The sequence below is a fragment of the Hakea prostrata genome, chromosome 4 (assembly GCF_041222555.1).
Source record: "Hakea prostrata isolate BN-2017 chromosome 4, UWA_Hpros_2, whole genome shotgun sequence".
NCBI lineage: Eukaryota > Viridiplantae > Streptophyta > Magnoliopsida > Proteales > Proteaceae > Hakea > Hakea prostrata.
The window spans coordinates 36683660-36700936 of NC_142603.1; positions in this window are offsets into that span (position 1 = coordinate 36683660).

A 17277-nucleotide genomic window follows, 5' to 3' on the forward strand; every position below is an offset into this window, starting at 1 on the left:
CAACCCCAATCTTTCTTCCACCACCTCTCCATACAAACCAGTGGCTAATTTCATCTAAACCGGAGGTGGGAATTACTTAGATTCACCTAATGCAGCTCCTACCCATTATGTTTCAAGAATAGCCCAAGTTCCCATCTCAAATTACCCTGTTTCTTGCTATTGTGTACTCTCAAAAAATTGAAAATTTTTGGCTAAAAAAGCTGTTCTTTTCCTATGTGACTTGGGGCCTTGTAGACAAGGAACAAAATTTCGTTTCATAAATCGGCCGAAATGGCGAAATCTCTCCCATATTTCGTCGAGATTTTGCCCAAATATCGGTAGATTTCCCCCCCCCCCTCCCCGGGGTTTTTTTTTTTTTTTTTTTTTTTTTTTTTGTTTCCCTCTTTTTTTTTATTTTTTTTTTTTTTTTTTTTTTTTTTTTTTTTTTTTTTTTTTTTTTTTTTTTTTTTTTTTTCCCCTTTTTTTTTTTCCCCCCCCGCCGGGCATCATCCCGCCCGCGTTTGGGGGGTGGGGCCCCCCCGCCCCGGTGGTTTTTTTTGGGGCCTGTTTGGTTACATGAATCTAGAGATTTCAAATCTCTGGATTCATGAATCTAAGAATTATACCCGTTTGGTTGTAAAAATCTATAGATTCATGAAATCTACAGATTCACGTTTTTAGTGTAAAAAGGTGAATCTGTAGATTTATGGGTAAGGGGTGAAATCCAGAGATTTCAAAAAGCTATACAATTGTCATTCACAAAAATCATGTCGATCAAATAAATTTTTAGGATGAATTCACAGATTTCATTCCACAACCAAACACTTAATTTTATAAATTATAACTCCATAGATTTGAAGTCTATAGATTTGAAATCTCCAGACTCATGTAACCAAACAGGCCCTTACAGAATCCATTCATAATCTAAATTGTTTCCATAATTTTTTCATGTATATACTCTTTCCTAACCACATTTGGCACGTTGCCTTTTGAGGCATGAATCACTATGATATAATTAATAAGATTGTTCATTAATTTTGAAGATTTTGCTACAAAATGTTTGTCTAATTTGAATTATTTCCAAACATTATTCTATATAGATTATCCTCCCTAACCACATCTGGCACATTGTCTTTTGAGTCTTATATCATTGAGACAGAATTAGTAAGATTGTCCATTGACCTTGGAGATTCCACTATAGAATCGTGAAAGAAATCACCTAAAAATCTTGAGAAATCGCCAAAATATCACAAAAAATCGAGATTTTGCCGATATAATGTTCAATTCAACAATATTTTGCAATCTCGAACATTGCCCCTTGTTTCGGTTCGGTGTTCACCGAAATGGTGGAAATTTGGGGAAAAAAATCCCTTTTTTTCCCCAAAATTTTTTCCTTGTTTGGGGGTGGGCCTGGGGTGTCTCAAGGATTGGTGAAGTTTATTGTTAGGTTTTTTATTAAAATCTATATTAAGTTTCAAAATTAGTTTTTTGCATTTCTTTTATTTAATTATTTTGTTAGTGTGTGGGACCCATGAGGTAAGGGTGGTAATGAGGCATCATGAGTAAATGAGGCCCTTCATGACCTTGGTTATGAGGCTCTTCATGACATTGGTCATGGGTCTTAAAGGTCTTGATCATGGTGATGAGGTGGGCTTACTTGAATGATGGAATTTACTCAAATTCTAACTCTTGACCTTCATTTCTCATTTCAACTTCATGACCATTCATGGCCATTACCATGAGTGGGGTTAAGGTCTTTGAATGGATTAAATCCAATTCATTCCAAAGAAGTGAATATGAGAGTTACTTCTCCAAGTAGTGGGGAGGTTAAATCAAGGGGGTTTATTCACATTAGTGGAGGAGAGACAAGCCCATTGATTCTCCATTAGTGGAGAATTGATTCTCCAATTCATTGCCTTAAGAATCCTAAGGGGTGTAAGGTGAGGTTTGGGCCTATATAAACCCAACCTTTCCTTGCATGTGGTGGGCAATTGAGACACTCCTCACACTTGCATAATTTGTGTTACAAAGTTAATTTCTTTCTTTGAATTTGTGTAAGTGTTGTGCTCTAGCTTTTGGCTCCTTGAAGGGACTAGAAGAACTACCTCATCTTCTAGTTGGAGGTTGCTTTATCTTGGAGGTGGTGGTGCGAAGAACCCTTGGTAGTAGGGTGCATCAATTACCTTAAAGACAACACTCAAGGTGTGACTCAACCTCATTGATCGGTGGTTTGTTCGATTGCAACTTCAAGCTCTCCGGATTGGCTAAAGATCTTCATCTCTCAATTGTATTGTAATTTCATTTTTGTGTGTTTGAAGAATTTGTAATACAATTACCCCAACAAGTTTAAGGTAATTGATTTCTGAAAGATCCAATTGCAAGTCTTGGAGATGGCGTTTTCAACAAAGATGAGAACAACAACATTGAGGTTGTTGATGGAGTTAACACCGGAGGAGAACCTTCAAACAATACCGTTGAAGGCAACATCAACAAACAAGGTGATGACACATTCGTTGCCATAGATGGTATGAAATATCCATTCCTTGCTACTCATGATTCAATCCCCACTAATGTAATTCCAACAGTTGCAGATCTTATCCCAAATTTGGGTAAGATGAGGATTGTCTCTGAGTTTGACAAAGTCGAACAATTTGGAGGTCAAAACTTCAAACGGTGGAGGCAAATGTTGCTATTTGCCTTAGCCCAAATTGGGGTGGCATTTGCCTTGACTGAACCCATGCCAGAAAAAAGTAATGATCCTATTAAGGAGGGCAAAAGGGTGGCTTGGTTTCAAGCATACTACCAATGCAAGAATCGAGTTTTGAATGCATTATCTAATGACTTATACCATGTGTATAGTTCATTAGAATATGCCTATTCGATTTGGGATGTTTGATTAAAAAGTATTCTCTTGAAGATGCTGGTTCAAAGAAATACTTGGTGGCTAGCTTTCTAAATTTTACTATGAAAGATAGTGACACAATATCAACCCAAATTGATTTATTTCAAATTGTGGTTGGGAAGCTAGCAAAAGAGAAAATGGTCTTACCTGAAGAATTTGTAACCGGTGCCTTGATTGAGAAACTTCCACCTTCATGGAATGCTTTCAAGCTGTCTATGAAACATAAGAAGACAGGATTGACCTTAGACCTTGGTGTAAGGATCAAGATTGAAGAAAGGAACCGGTTCAAAGACAAAGGTGAAAAAGACCTTGGAGAAAGTCGCCTAAAAGTGAATTTGGTGGAAACCAATAAGCAAAACAAGAAGAGGAAAAGTCATCAAGACTATGATGAGTCTTCTAAGAAGAAGAAATTGGCTTGTTTTGTTTGTGGAAAGGTTGGCCATTTCAAGAAAGATTGTAGGTTCAAGAAGGGAAAAAACTGAAAAGATGTTTTCTTCCTATTCCATAGGCTCAAATGATGAAAATGTATTTATGGGAAAGGGATACCTTAGTGAGGGCTTGTTTGTTCTTAGTATTTCAAATGTTGTAATTGAAAAGTCTAGCTCTTATTCTGTTTACTTTGTTGTTTTGTTTAATTCCTTTGATTTATGGCATGGTAGGTTAGGCCATAGTAGTGTGAAATATATTACTAAACTATACAAGTTAGGGATGATCACCGATAAGATGGAATCTCCCAAGGACAAGTGTAAAACTTGTGTGGAGGCTAAGTTAACCAAAATGCCTCACAAGACCATGGATAGAAAGAGTGATCTCTTGGAATTGATTCATAGTGACTTAAGTGACTATAAGTCATATGAGTTAAGGGGAGGAAACAATTATGTTTTCACCTTCATAGATGATCGTTCTAGATATACCATGATATATTTGCTCAAATCAAAGGATGAGGCCGGAAAGACATTTATATCTTACAAAACGGAAGTTGAAAATCAACTTGGCAAGAAGATTAAAAGACTTGTAACCGATAAAGGGACTGGGTATTTTAATCTTGATAAGTTTTGTGAGGAAAATAGAATTATCCATGAAACGACCGCTCCTTACCAACCAGAATCAAATGGGGTAGCGGAAAGGAAAAGTAGATCTCTTAAAGAGATGATGAACTCCATGTTGTTGAGTTCTAATGTACCACTTGATATGTGGGGGGAAGCCATGTTGACATCTTGTTATCTTTAAAAAAGAATAAGGTGTACAATGGTAAAAGGAGGCATATACGCCTTAGACACAATCTTGTGTGATAGTACATAGATGAAGGAATGATAGCTATCGATTATGTGAAGTCAGAAATGAATCAAGCTGACATGTTCACAAAGGCTATGTCTGTCAAAAACTTGTGTGTTGCATCTACAGGAATGGGGTTAATACCTAATCCTCGGTCACATGATGGATACCTCACCTATGTGAAGAGGCTAAATACTTGAATTAGGTTCAAGGGGTACAAACGAAGTCATAGGAAGTTATTCCATTTTAGGGTGTAGATGAAGGTAATAGTACTACCACAAGGGTAAGGTTGAGCGAAGCTCTTAATTAGTCTAATCCCAATGAATGTGGGGGTGTGTTAGTTGTGGTGCACATCAGAGACTAACCTAAGTGGATGTAGGTGGTTTGGCCGCCGCCAATGAGAACTTATAGGCGAGTTCTTTAAACATTCATGAATCCAGGATAAGGGACATGGCCGGTTCAAAAGTCCAATGTGTAGTATAAAAGGTAGCTCCAAAAGTCGACCTTTAGGACATGGATGATGGGATGGTCAGCTACGCTAATAAGGAAAGGTTCAAGGAGTTTGACTCTACCCGTACTTTGTAGCGCGTCTCATTAGACCTAGTGTAGGTTCAAGTCCGGAAGACACCTATAACGATGTGTCCTTTAGTGTCTAATACAGTCACAACACAAGTCATTTTTTCAATTTTGAAACTTGTAGGGGATTGTTAGGTTTTTTATTAAAATCTATATTAAATTTCAAAATTAGTTTTTTGCATTTCTTTTATTTAATTATTTTGTTAGTGTGTGGGACCCATGAGGTAAGGGTGGTAATGAGGCATCATGAGTAAAGGAGGCCCTTCATGACCTTGGTAATGAGGCTCTTCATGACATTGGTCATGGGTCTTAAAGATCTTGATCATGGTGATGAGGTGGGCTTACTTGAATGATGGAATTTACTCAAATTCAACTCTTGACCTTCATTTCTCATTTCAACTTTATGACCATTCATGGCCATTACCATGAGTGGGGTTAAGGTCTTTGAATGGATTAAATCCAATTCATTCCAAAGAAGTGAATATGAGAGTTACTTCTCCAAGTAGTGGGGAGGTTAGGTCAAGGGGGTTTATTCACATTAGTGGAGGAGAGACAAGCCCATTGATTCTCCATTAGTGGAGAATTGATTCTCCAATTCATTGCCTTAAGAATCCTAAGGGGTGTAAGGTGAGGTTTGGGCCTATATAAACCCAACCTTTCCTTGCATGTGGTGGGCAATTGAGACACTCCTCACACTTGCATAATTTGTGTTACAAAGTTAATTTCTTTCTTTGAATTTGTGTAAGTGTATTGCTCTAGCTTTTGGCTCGTTGAAGGGACTAGAAGAACTACCTCATCTTCTAGTTGGAGGTTGATTTATCTTGGAGGTGGTGGTGCGAAGAACCCTTGGAAGTAGGGTGCATCAATTACCTTAAAGACAGCACTCAAGGTGTGACACAACCTCATTGATTGGTGGTTCATTTGGTTGCAACTTTCAAGCTCTCCGGATTGGCTAAAGATCTTCATCTCTCAATTGTATTGTAATTTCATGTTTGTGTGTTTGGAGAATTTGTAATACAATTACCCCAACATTTCTTTTGAAAACCGGAGATTTTTCCAAGACACAAAATTTTCATGCGAAGATTATTTCATAGGGGTCTATCACTTTGTTTTTGCATGGCCAAATGTTGTAAAATCAGAATGGCATCTTTTTGTGACATGCAATTGGATCAAAAGGATTTGATTTAAAGGACCATTGGTATGAGAAACGGATTCCCTCCATCCTAATTCGATCCTTTCCCTTCCTATGGATTTTTTAGATTCTCAATGGCCAAAAAAAAAAAGAGTGAACCAATTGGTATTTTTCAGTACTTGCCACCACTCGTTATGTCACATCCACCCAGCCGGTACCCTACCTGGCATACTCGAGTGTGTGATCCACAGCCCTCAAGATCAAGTATCGAGGTAATCAACCTCCCACATAGACAATAACATAATCATGAACAATAATAATCAATGTGCAAAAGATAAACAAAAGATCCAAATAAGGAAAGATTAAATCATATATCATCAGAGTATGAAAGACAACCGGAATGTCTAAATCAATAAGTAAAGTGAGGCGGAATCCCACTCTACAACCAGCGGAAAGTAGTTCTAAAAGGAAAGGAAAAAGAATGAAAACTAATCCCAATAGCAGGTACAATAAGTAACTAAATCATTATCAATCTTATAGATAACATCTCTATAAGTGTAAATCTCAAAAATGGCACAAGGGCGCTTCCACTCTATGGTCGGACTAAGCATCGTACGCAGCATAACCACCCGTGGAATCTTCAGTGTAATTGTCGTAATTGCAATCACCTTCCTGGAGATATGCCTCTTCTCCTTGCGCTTCTTCATACGTGCAGTCATGATACTCAGAACCTGTAGAGTAGTCTAACAAAACATTCTACAAAAGAAATGAGTTTCAAAGAAACTCAGTAAGGCAGTTAATCCATAACAACACAAATGGCAGGATTTCAAAGCAATGTAAAATGCTATAAGATATGAAACACATGATGCAATATGATTCTAACTCTATGTATGCTGGTCTCTATTGGTAGACATGCTTTAAGTCATAGCACCGTACTTCTTTAGGAAGGTCTCATAATACAACGCCTTTTGGTAGTGGGTCCGGCATCCCTCGGGACATTCCATGGCTGGGGGTATAGGTCACCACTCTCTCACATCACCATTGGTCTAAGTATCGGCGCATGTCAGGGTCAAAGCCTAGCCAAATGCAAGTCTCCTACTCAGTTACATCAAGTCAGATCCAGATATCAGTTACATCAAGTCAGATCCAGATACGTCCATTCCTCGCCCCTGGCGATCCTTTCCGGTATCCTTCACACTAGAGTCCTCATAGTCCCTGACTACGGACTCATCGACCCTATAGGTCATCCACATATGGTAAACGGGAAGCTCTTACGTCCTCTCACAGGTTGGTTACCGGTCTTGAGCACCCATGAGCCCAAGTCTATCCATATGCAACCCTACCGATAAATGGTCCCCACAATGTGATTCCTGTCCTCTCACGGGTTGGTTACCGGTCTTGAGCGCCCATGAATTCCCATTGCTACCACGGGTCGTTCGGTCTGAATACCCCTCCGATTAGGGTCTGACATAACGAGACATCCTAGCCAAACACTACTAGACAGTCCTAAATATGTCATCCAACAGTTTAGGAAGGTGTCCAGAGGGCATCTCCAAAAACATCCCATAATATTCCCGTAGTAGTCCAAGGACAGAAGTGTCAAAAGGACACCTCTCCTTTCCAAACCATACTTAATCATACACAAATAGAATTCCATAACATCACATATATGGTAACTTCATATATGGAAAGAAATCAATAATAATTTATAACTTGCATATAATTGGTAAGTAAATCATACATGAATCAAGTTAACATAAACGAGTAATGCTACTGTAATCAAGACTATGCAACAGTAGTATATCATTGTAAGAATCTAATTAAGGAAATAAACTAACAAGATTCAAATATAGAAACTAGAACATGCAATCTATGTAGTTAAGGAAATAACCATCCTTACCTTATATAACTCGCAAAGGAATCTTAGGGAATCAAGTAAGACCTTGACTAAACTTGGGAAGAAAGTCCTAAACAAGTGTATACAACATATTAGGAAAGATACCTAGAAGGAAAGATATCAAAACATCCAAAACAGACCAAATATGAGGTTACTGTACTCATTGGTCGATTGACTTGGTCTACTGCCTCAGTCGACCAACAGAGACAGTGGCCTTCAAAAATCAGAGTTTTAAGAATATGAAACCGAATTTGGTGGTTCAAAAGGGTACTAAACAAAGGGGAAACTACAATGGCAACATACTAGTATATAGAGGACTTCAAAACACTAATCAAATCAAGTCTTCAAGTTATAAATTAGGAGACAAAAAGTTACCATAATTAGATCAATCATGGTTCTTGAAGAATTCATAGTAAAAATCATGGACAAGAACAATAGGATGATGGATAACTGATTGTGAATAAGAAATCATGAATAACATGCATAGATCTTCAAGAAAATTAGATCTAAGACTGAAGAACATGAATCTAAATAAGGAAACGTGAATACAAGTTTTCCTTCAAAAGCAGTGATGATCTTGATGAAGATCATCCACCAAGCTTTAGATCCTTAGGAAAAGAGAGGGAAAGAGTATAGTGATGGTTGCAACAGAGATACAACATCACTACTACTATCCTCAATCAGAAAAGGAAATAAAAATAATGAAGAATCAAAGATGAAACACAGAAGAGGATGATCACATACCTTTTTGTGTAAAAGCATGAGTTTTGACGAAGATCCGTCAAGATAATCACCAAGGATGCAAGGGAGATGACTTGCAGAGAGATCTGGTACGTTCCAAAGAGTTTGGAGGCAGAAAATACGAAGTAGACTCGAGACTGGACTTAAATAGAGCAAGCAAAGACCTAATTAGCAAAACAGAACCCATTGGTCGATTGGATTGGTCGACTGGTCCCAGTCGACCAATGAGTCGACCAATCAGGACAGCAAGTCCAAACCAGGGAAATGAAGGCTCAGATCAAATCCAAACATAATGGGGTTTTGCACACACACACCAAGTGACTTACCTAGTAGGTAGAAATGCCTTCGAACCAAGACAGAGAGCACTCCAAGTCTATCAACTAATTCGATCTTCATCAGGATGCAGTTTCCATAAATGGAACACTAACATCAACACTCATGGATTCAAAGCCAGTCACCAAGTCTTCAACTGAAATGGCCCGAAGCTGACTTCTTCATTTACTTTGGGTTGTCGGACCTACAAACAACAGGGTTTCCGGGTCAAGGTTAGGGCTGGGTTTCACACGTTACCATGTGTGGCAGGCACACAACCAAGTTAATCATAAAAGTTCAAAACCTAACCAAATCGAAACATTAAAATTGGTTTCTAAATAGATAGCTTGGATGTGTGCAAGGAATAACCAATCCAACAAGGAAACTATTGAGGATATAATGCAATTAGATTCATCAATTCCTTATATTCATATATTACTGGTTCTTATTGCAGACAAGAACTAGGGATGAATGCCGACAAGGTTGGGCATTCTACGTAATACATGAAGAGACATGTCTCAGCCAGAGGAATGGAAGAATCAGGACATTAAACTCCATTGAAGCCCTCTTAGCAGCTTGGAATGAAGGATTAGATTTCCTAAACTTTCGATATTAAATTTTATTACTTGAACATTTACAATTTTAGTCATTAATTTTATCAGACGTAATCATAACCATTGATTTCTTTTTCTACTTAATTTGTGAAAATTGATTGTTTTTCCCATATTTAGTTAATTGACTTCAAACTTATCTTTTCTCAGTACAATTTTTCTCACAATTTCTCCCCTACCTTCTTTTTTTCATGACTTTTCAAAGTTTTAAATGGTATCAAATCTAATCGCACAATTTTAGCCTTTATGCTTTATTTTAATATATTTTTCATAGTTTACCTATAATTTGTGTTATCTATATTTTAATCATCCTATTAATTTATCTATATTTTTATTGAGGGCACCATGTTTGAATATGATAAAATAATTCAAAAGTGGGACCCACAATGGGTTATACTTGGGCCCACACAATATGTGTGGTAAAAAAACATTAGTGTTCCCTAACAGGCAGGTGATTTGGACTCATTATTCGACACCCTAGTGTTCAATCCTAGCCGCCCCTACCAATGCATCACCCAAAAGGGAAGTATCAAAGTCCATTGAAAACTTATGCTACTGCAATAGAAAGTCCCTGTTGCCAATGGTAGGATAGTCAAGCGGTTAACAACCCCAAACTCCCATGGGAGGTCTTGGGTTTGCACCCATTTGGCGGCACATATATTAGTAATATTACCCCCACCCCATAATATCAACTCGCCAGCTCCAAAAAAAAATAAAAATTAGGAAGTCCCTATACTTCTCATGTAATAAAGCCCAAACTTCCCTTAAGGCACCCCTTTCAAGCTAGTACTTCAAAACCTTTTAGGCCATTCTTAAGTCCCATGACATAGCGGTGAAGAGTTCTCGAGTCCTCCCCAAAGATGGTGATAGCACTTGGTTATGGCATGATCCATGGTTGGAGGGTGGTCCCTTAAAGAATGATGACAACGCCATCATAGAAGTCATTGGCCGAAGGCATTCTGACAAGGTGAGTCTTCTCAGAAACCTTAATTTCTTGGTGTTTTAACAAGGGTGATCCTATCATTATAGCTTAGTGGGGGTAGATTACCCATAGTGAGGTTCGATATGAACTTGATTGTGGATACGGTGGTGTTTGCCTCCAACAATAGTGGACGCTTCACCCTCACCTCTGCGTATAATGGTTCTCAATTGTTGGACCTGAAGTAGATTGGCATTCGGAGATGTGGTTGCTCAACCTCGTTTCAACTTTGCTGCATGGATTGTAGCTTTAGAATGCCTTCCTATTAAATCTAAGGTGCTCTCTTGGAATGGCCAAGTTGATAGCAGATGCCTTTTCTCTAATGTTGAAGAAGAGTCTCAGTCTCACCTCTTTTTGGGTGAACCTACATAGATTCTATCTAGTCCACTAAACTCTCTCTCAATGGGTTCCTTTTTCATGCTAAGGTCTCATGGAATGATGAACCTTATTGGGTGGTGAATTGTTTCAAAGGAGATAATCTCATCGCTTAGGTGCAAAAATTCAGTTTTTGTTATTCTATTTGGGTGGGAAGGAACTCACGTATCTTCCTCAATTCTTCTTGCCTCTCCTCTTAGTTCATCTAGAGGAATATTGTGGACACTCGCCATCGATTTTCTAATGTGCAGAAACATGTCCTTGACAACCCCTGTAGTCGTGCTTTCTTTGGTAACTGGAAGATTGAAGTTGTCCTCAAGCTTCAACTTCCCACATGCGAGTTGATTGTGTTTGAACTATGATAGTTTTGTTAGGCATGAGTTTGTAGGTTATGGATGCATTGGCTAGAACTACAAAGGTGAGGTCATGTTTTCCATTGTTGGTGCTTTTGAGGATAATCGAGTCTTCATAGTTGAGCATACTACTCTTCAAAAGGGCTTGCAAAAGGCTTATAGCCTAGACAATCGAAAGATTCAGGTTAGGTCTAACTTTCATGAGGTTATGTTGATGACATTGGGAATTTACAAGACCCCTGGTACATTAGGTTTGGCTCCTCTCCATGGAGAGAATCTCCCAAGAAGTGCCTAGTGTGAAATCCCCCAAAATCCTTATTGTAGGTCCGAAAACCCAAAGTGCGGGAAGAAGACAACTATGGGCCTTCCAGGTAAAGACCATTGGATTGAATTATGAACCAATGGAATTGGATGGAGATGATGTTGAGTTGGGAGTTCTATCAGAATTTGGAAGGAGATCTAACTTGGATGTTGACGAACTTGGTAGATGGATCAAGTATATTGTGATGACACGTATAGAAGGTCCCGAAATATGACTCATCTATACTATGGAATAGGAATTAGGGCAAAGCTTGGAGTTCTGTCAGAATTTGGAAGGAGATCTAACTCAGACATTGACGAACTTAGTAGATGGGATCAAGTATACTATGATGACACATGTAGAAGGTCCCGGAAAATCAAGTAGGACTCTTCTATACTATGGAATAGGAAGTAGGTCTGAAAACCCAGAGTGTGGGAAAAAGGAAACTATGGGCCATCCAGATAAAGACCATTGGATTGGATTATAAACCAATGGAATTAGGTGGAGTAGATGATGTTGAGCTGGGAGTTCTGTCAGAATTTGGAAGGAGATCTAACTAGGACGTTGACAGACTTGGTAGATGGATCAAGTATGTCACATCCACCCAGCCGATACCCTATCTTGTCATTCTCGAGTGTGTGATCCATAGCCCCGAAGATTAGTATCAAGGAAACCAACCTCCCACATTAACGATAACATAATCAAGAACAAGACTAAATCAATGTTATATTACATTAACATAGAGATCAAGATAAGATTCAAAGAATAACAATATAATCAGAGTGCGGAAAATGATACCATTATAATAATCATTGTAGAGTGTAGCGGAAAAAGTCACTCCACAATCACAATGGAAAAGTAGATCGAAAGTCAGAAGAAAGACTGACAACCGATTCCAAAAATAAAAGGAATAGAAAAGAAGTAATCAAAACTAAGCTAAGGTCTCTTCTAGCTTATAAATACAACTTCTAAAAGTAAAATTCTCAAAATTCGGATAACACGTAACAAGCACGTGGATACGACTAATCCTGACGCGATACGTCTTCACCCAAGAATTCTTCACTTTCGTAATCATCGTAGCCAACACCTTGGGAGTAGTATGCATCACCCGCTTGTGCTTCATAGTATTGGCTTCATAGTCATCAGTACCTACAGGATAGTCTAACAAAGATATTTGCAAAAAGGAGTGAGTTCAAAAGAACAACAAGGCAAGTTATTTCATGACAACATAGCAAACATGATGGCAACACATAACAGATGCAATATGATATGAGACAAACAATGCATGTATGAATCCAACTCTATGTTGTTGGAAGCTGCTTATAAGTCCTTCTCACTTTGGGTTGGTCTCAAATCACTCTCCCCAACCATCTTGGTACTTGGGCGCCCATTGGGTCCCACCCCTCCGGTCTACTAAGGGTAGTCAACCCTCCACACATGGCGTTTGATGAATGACGGTTAAGCCTAGCCCACAATGTGATCCATGTCCTCTTCCGCGCCTTGGCCTTACCGCTGCGCTTGAGCGGCTGGCCCCCAGGCAAGAAAGGGGGGCGCCCGCCCCCCCCCCCCCGGGTGGGGGTGGGGCGCGCGCCCCCCCCCCCCCCCCCCCCCCCCCCCCCCCCCCCCCAACCCCCCCCCCCCCCCGACCCCCCCCCCCCCCCCCGGGGGGGCCCCCCGCCTTGAGCGCCCACAAACCCTTTTGGAAAGCCTTTTGTCGATTTGAGTAGATTATGTCCGTACTTGTAAGGTGGTTGAATACCCTGGTTGCCCTTGGCTATCCACTTGAGCGACCAGCCTTTGCCTTGGTCGATTCCTTGGTTGCCCTAGGCAACCAACTCGACCAACCACACCCTGCAGTGTTGGTCGTTTGTTTCTCTTTTCAATGTCAAACCTAGGGTTATTTCTAACTTTGAACAAACATGTTATTAGGACTTTTTGGTAAGTGTGAACATACTCTTTGACTTATTTTACAAGGTTGCAAATCAATAGCAAGGTGAGGACGTTCACTTGCACATAACCATTGTTACTTTTTTGGTTATTATGAAACTTGTTTATATTTTTATATGTTGTTGTTTTAGGGTTTAGGAGTGATGATTATGACTCTGAAATTACAGAATATAAGTATTTAATGATGCTATTGATATATGGATCAATAGTGACTTTATAGACTTAGATTGATTTATGAATTGAGAATGTGATTGAACATTCTTGTTACGTGAATGTGAGTTGTGTTTTTGAATTGGAGAATACCTATCTAGGTGTTTTTGTCTTGTGACATCAGTGGATGTGGTATGGGACACAATCCTATGATGCCCCTCAACACTTTTCACCATTACTGGATGTCATGACTAGGATGTCTAGTGGATTTTGGTTAGATACCCCATCATATCACACCCTATCGGTGTGGGTATTGATGCTGAGTGACCCATGGCAGTAGTGTGGGGTTGTGGGCGCTCAAGACATAGTAACCAACATGTAAGAGAACACAACCACATTGTTGGGGTCATTCATTGGTAGGGTTGCATATAATAGACTTGGGCTCATGGGCGCTCAAAATTGGTAGCCAACCTGTGAGAGGACTTGAGAGCTTCCCATCCATTATATGTGGATGACCAATAGGGTTAAGAAAAGGCATAGTCCGAGTTGGTTGGTACCATAGGATACGTTGACTCTAGTAGGGGAGGATATTGAACCAAGAGTGTGAGATGCATGAGGGGAGGTATCTGAACCTAGGTTGATGTGATAGAGTAGTTGACTTGCATTGGGCTATGTATAACCTTGACACACACTAGTACTTATACCAATGGTGTGGTGAGAGAGTGGTGACCTAAACCCTAGCCATGCTGATAGTCTGAGAGGGATGCCTTGACCCCTTACCCAGGATCTCAAGACTGGTAACTAACCCATGAGAGATCAGAGTGACGAGACCTACCTAGAGGAGGCTGGTGTACTATCTCAATGTGTGTATACCATTAGAGACTAGCATCTGTTAGAGTATAATTGCATTCTTGCATTTCACCTCATGTCATATTGCACTATGTGATGTATTTATTTGGACTGTGATATTGGTTATTTGTTTGTAAACTACTCGCTGAGTTCTTTTAAGCTCACCTTTTGGGGAATTGTTGTTTTAAATGACTATGTAGGTGAAGAAGAGATCCCAAGCTCCGGTTCGGAGATACTTTCCATTTATTATATAGCTAAAGAAGCAATGGGAACTGACAGTATCTCATGGTATGATCCTAGTACCAGTATGGATCACTATTATGGCTCCGATCAACAATGATAGGAGAAGCCTCATTCACCTGTGGGACTATGAGCTAAAAATTGATCCTAAGTTGCAGGTGTACAAACTATTAGAGAAGAAGGCAAAACATTAGAACACTAAGGAAATTTTTGACTTTTCTTTATTCCTTCTAGTTGTTTACTTCAGTTTTGCCATCACTTCCGCACTCTGATTTGGTTTTGAGATCCTTATTACTTAATATATTTTTTTATTAACATTATTACATTGATTTATTCTTGCTAATGATTGGTCTATTGTATGGAATGGTTGGTGTTTGTCTAAGACCTGATCTGTGGGGCTATGGATCACACCCTAGGGTATTCAAGTGGATGTGATACCGGATGGATGGATGTGACACCTAGTGACTCATTGGATTTAGCCACGTGTCGGGTACTGATCTAATGGCTAAGACAAGTTACCCACTTTTACCCACTGAACCCATCTTCGGTGAAACTCAGAGGAGACTTCCGTTCATGGAACTGAATATAAAAATTTCATCTTCCCAAATCTAGATTTTTCTCTTTATCTTCCCGCAATTAGGGTTTTCTTCTTCTCTATTCTTGGCCTACATGAACTAGTAACTCTCCTTGGATAAGAAAAAAGAAAAGAGGGAACAATGTTTTTTAGAAGCAAGCCGAAGCTATCAAAAAATATGAAGATTGATGGCAAAGAGGAAGAGTCTGAAGTTCAATCCAAGTTGAACCTGAAGAGCCTCTTTGGATGTTCTCACTTGAGGTTGATGCGCACATGCTTGTTCTCCATCAACTTCAGTGGGTTGATTTTGTTGTTCCATCCATAAGCTTTTTTTGATAATTTGTTGAAAGTGCTTCCTTTCTTACCTTTTCAGCTTAAGAAAGAGACTATTAATGATCCTTGCTAGATATTGTTCAAGACCAAAATAATAAGAAGTTGGTTGATGCTCTTGAGCAGTTGTTGTAGGAGGATTCTATGGTCAGCTCATGTTCTTGGTTCCATCTCTAATCTACATAAAGAACCTGATTGCAGAAAGATAAAAGATAAAAACCATTATTGCAAGAAGAAAAAGGATAAAAACCTAGATTGAGGAAGATAAATGAGCTTTAATCTTCATTTCCATCAAGTTTGAGGTTTAAATGGAAGTCTCTTCTGAGTTTCACAGAAGACGGGTTTTAGTGGGTAAAAGTTGATATCTTGTCCAAGCCGTTGGATCAACATAAGACATTTGGCTGAATCTAGTGAGTCATTGGGCACTCCTTGGAGATTCTCTCAAATGGAGAGGAGTCGAACCCCGGTACGTTAGAGTAGTTGATGACATTAGGGCCCCAGAGAGGTGTTATCAAGATTATATTATCATGCACCATGTTCGTGAACTAAATTATAGAGATGACTTCCTTGCGGGCTTTAGCCAAATAGGTGGTGAGTTTTATTTGACCTTAGAGGAATCCCTCCCATTTTGGCGATGATTGTTAGAAATGATGCTTTTGGAAAATTATACTACAGAATGTAAATCGTATCTCTTGTTCTTATATTATTCAGGCTACCTTCTCCCTAGAGGGGTGGGGGGAATCCTTACTCGACTCTTTCAATCTATGAAGAGAAACACTTTTAAAGTTATAAAGAAAACATTAAGCTAGAATATAATTGTTGTTAGGGGGTGCAAGTTTGGTCCCGGTGGTTTTGACCTGCTTCATCCCACCTTGAGCTTTTCAAGGCCTAGGCTAAGACTTTGGCCCTAAGTGTGAAATCCCACCTAACCCTAATCCGGAAATCCATATAGCAGGTCCGAAAAAATAGAGTGCAAGGGTAGAAGGCAGCTGTGGGCCATCACAATTGAACCCATTGGATCTGACTTGGAACTAGTGGAAGTAGATGATGATGATGATTTATTGGATACCCTGTCTGACTTTAAAGAAGATGTAACTTGAATGATGATGGATTGGGGAGATGGACCATGATTGCAGTATTGACACAATTGGAAGGTCCTATAAAACCAGATAAGACCCTCTTATAAATTGGAAAAGTACCCAAGAGGAATTTAGGGCTTTTGGGAACCAAAATCTCATTTTTGTCAAAAGGAGTTAAGGTTGGCAGCTTGCCTTGGTCACCCCAAGCGACCAACCAATCCAGGGCATAATTGTCACTTTTTGGAAAATTAGGTTTTTAAAGCCCTATTTAAGTGATTTTCGTTCTAATTCTTGTCATATTGTTTTAAAGTCATTGGAGAACGTGAGAAGAACCCTAGAGCTCCCTCTCCAAAGCCAAGGAAGCCCCAAGCATCCATCGGAGTTTATGTCCATTGATTCTTCTTCTAAAAGGTTAGCATTCGCTCTCTTCTTTCTAGTTCTCTTTCTCTCTTGTTTCTACCTACTATGTAGACCTTCTTCAAGGTCTATGCTTGTTGTAAGTACCTATTCTCCTTCATCATCATAGTCTTAAAGTGAACCCCCATTCACTCTATTCTTCCCGTGAACAACACGGTGTGATTTCGGTAAAAGCCTTGTAGAATCTTCATGATCTTATTCTCACTTGAATGAGTGAACTTCTAATCTATGCTAGATCTGTTCCTTAGTTATTCTTTG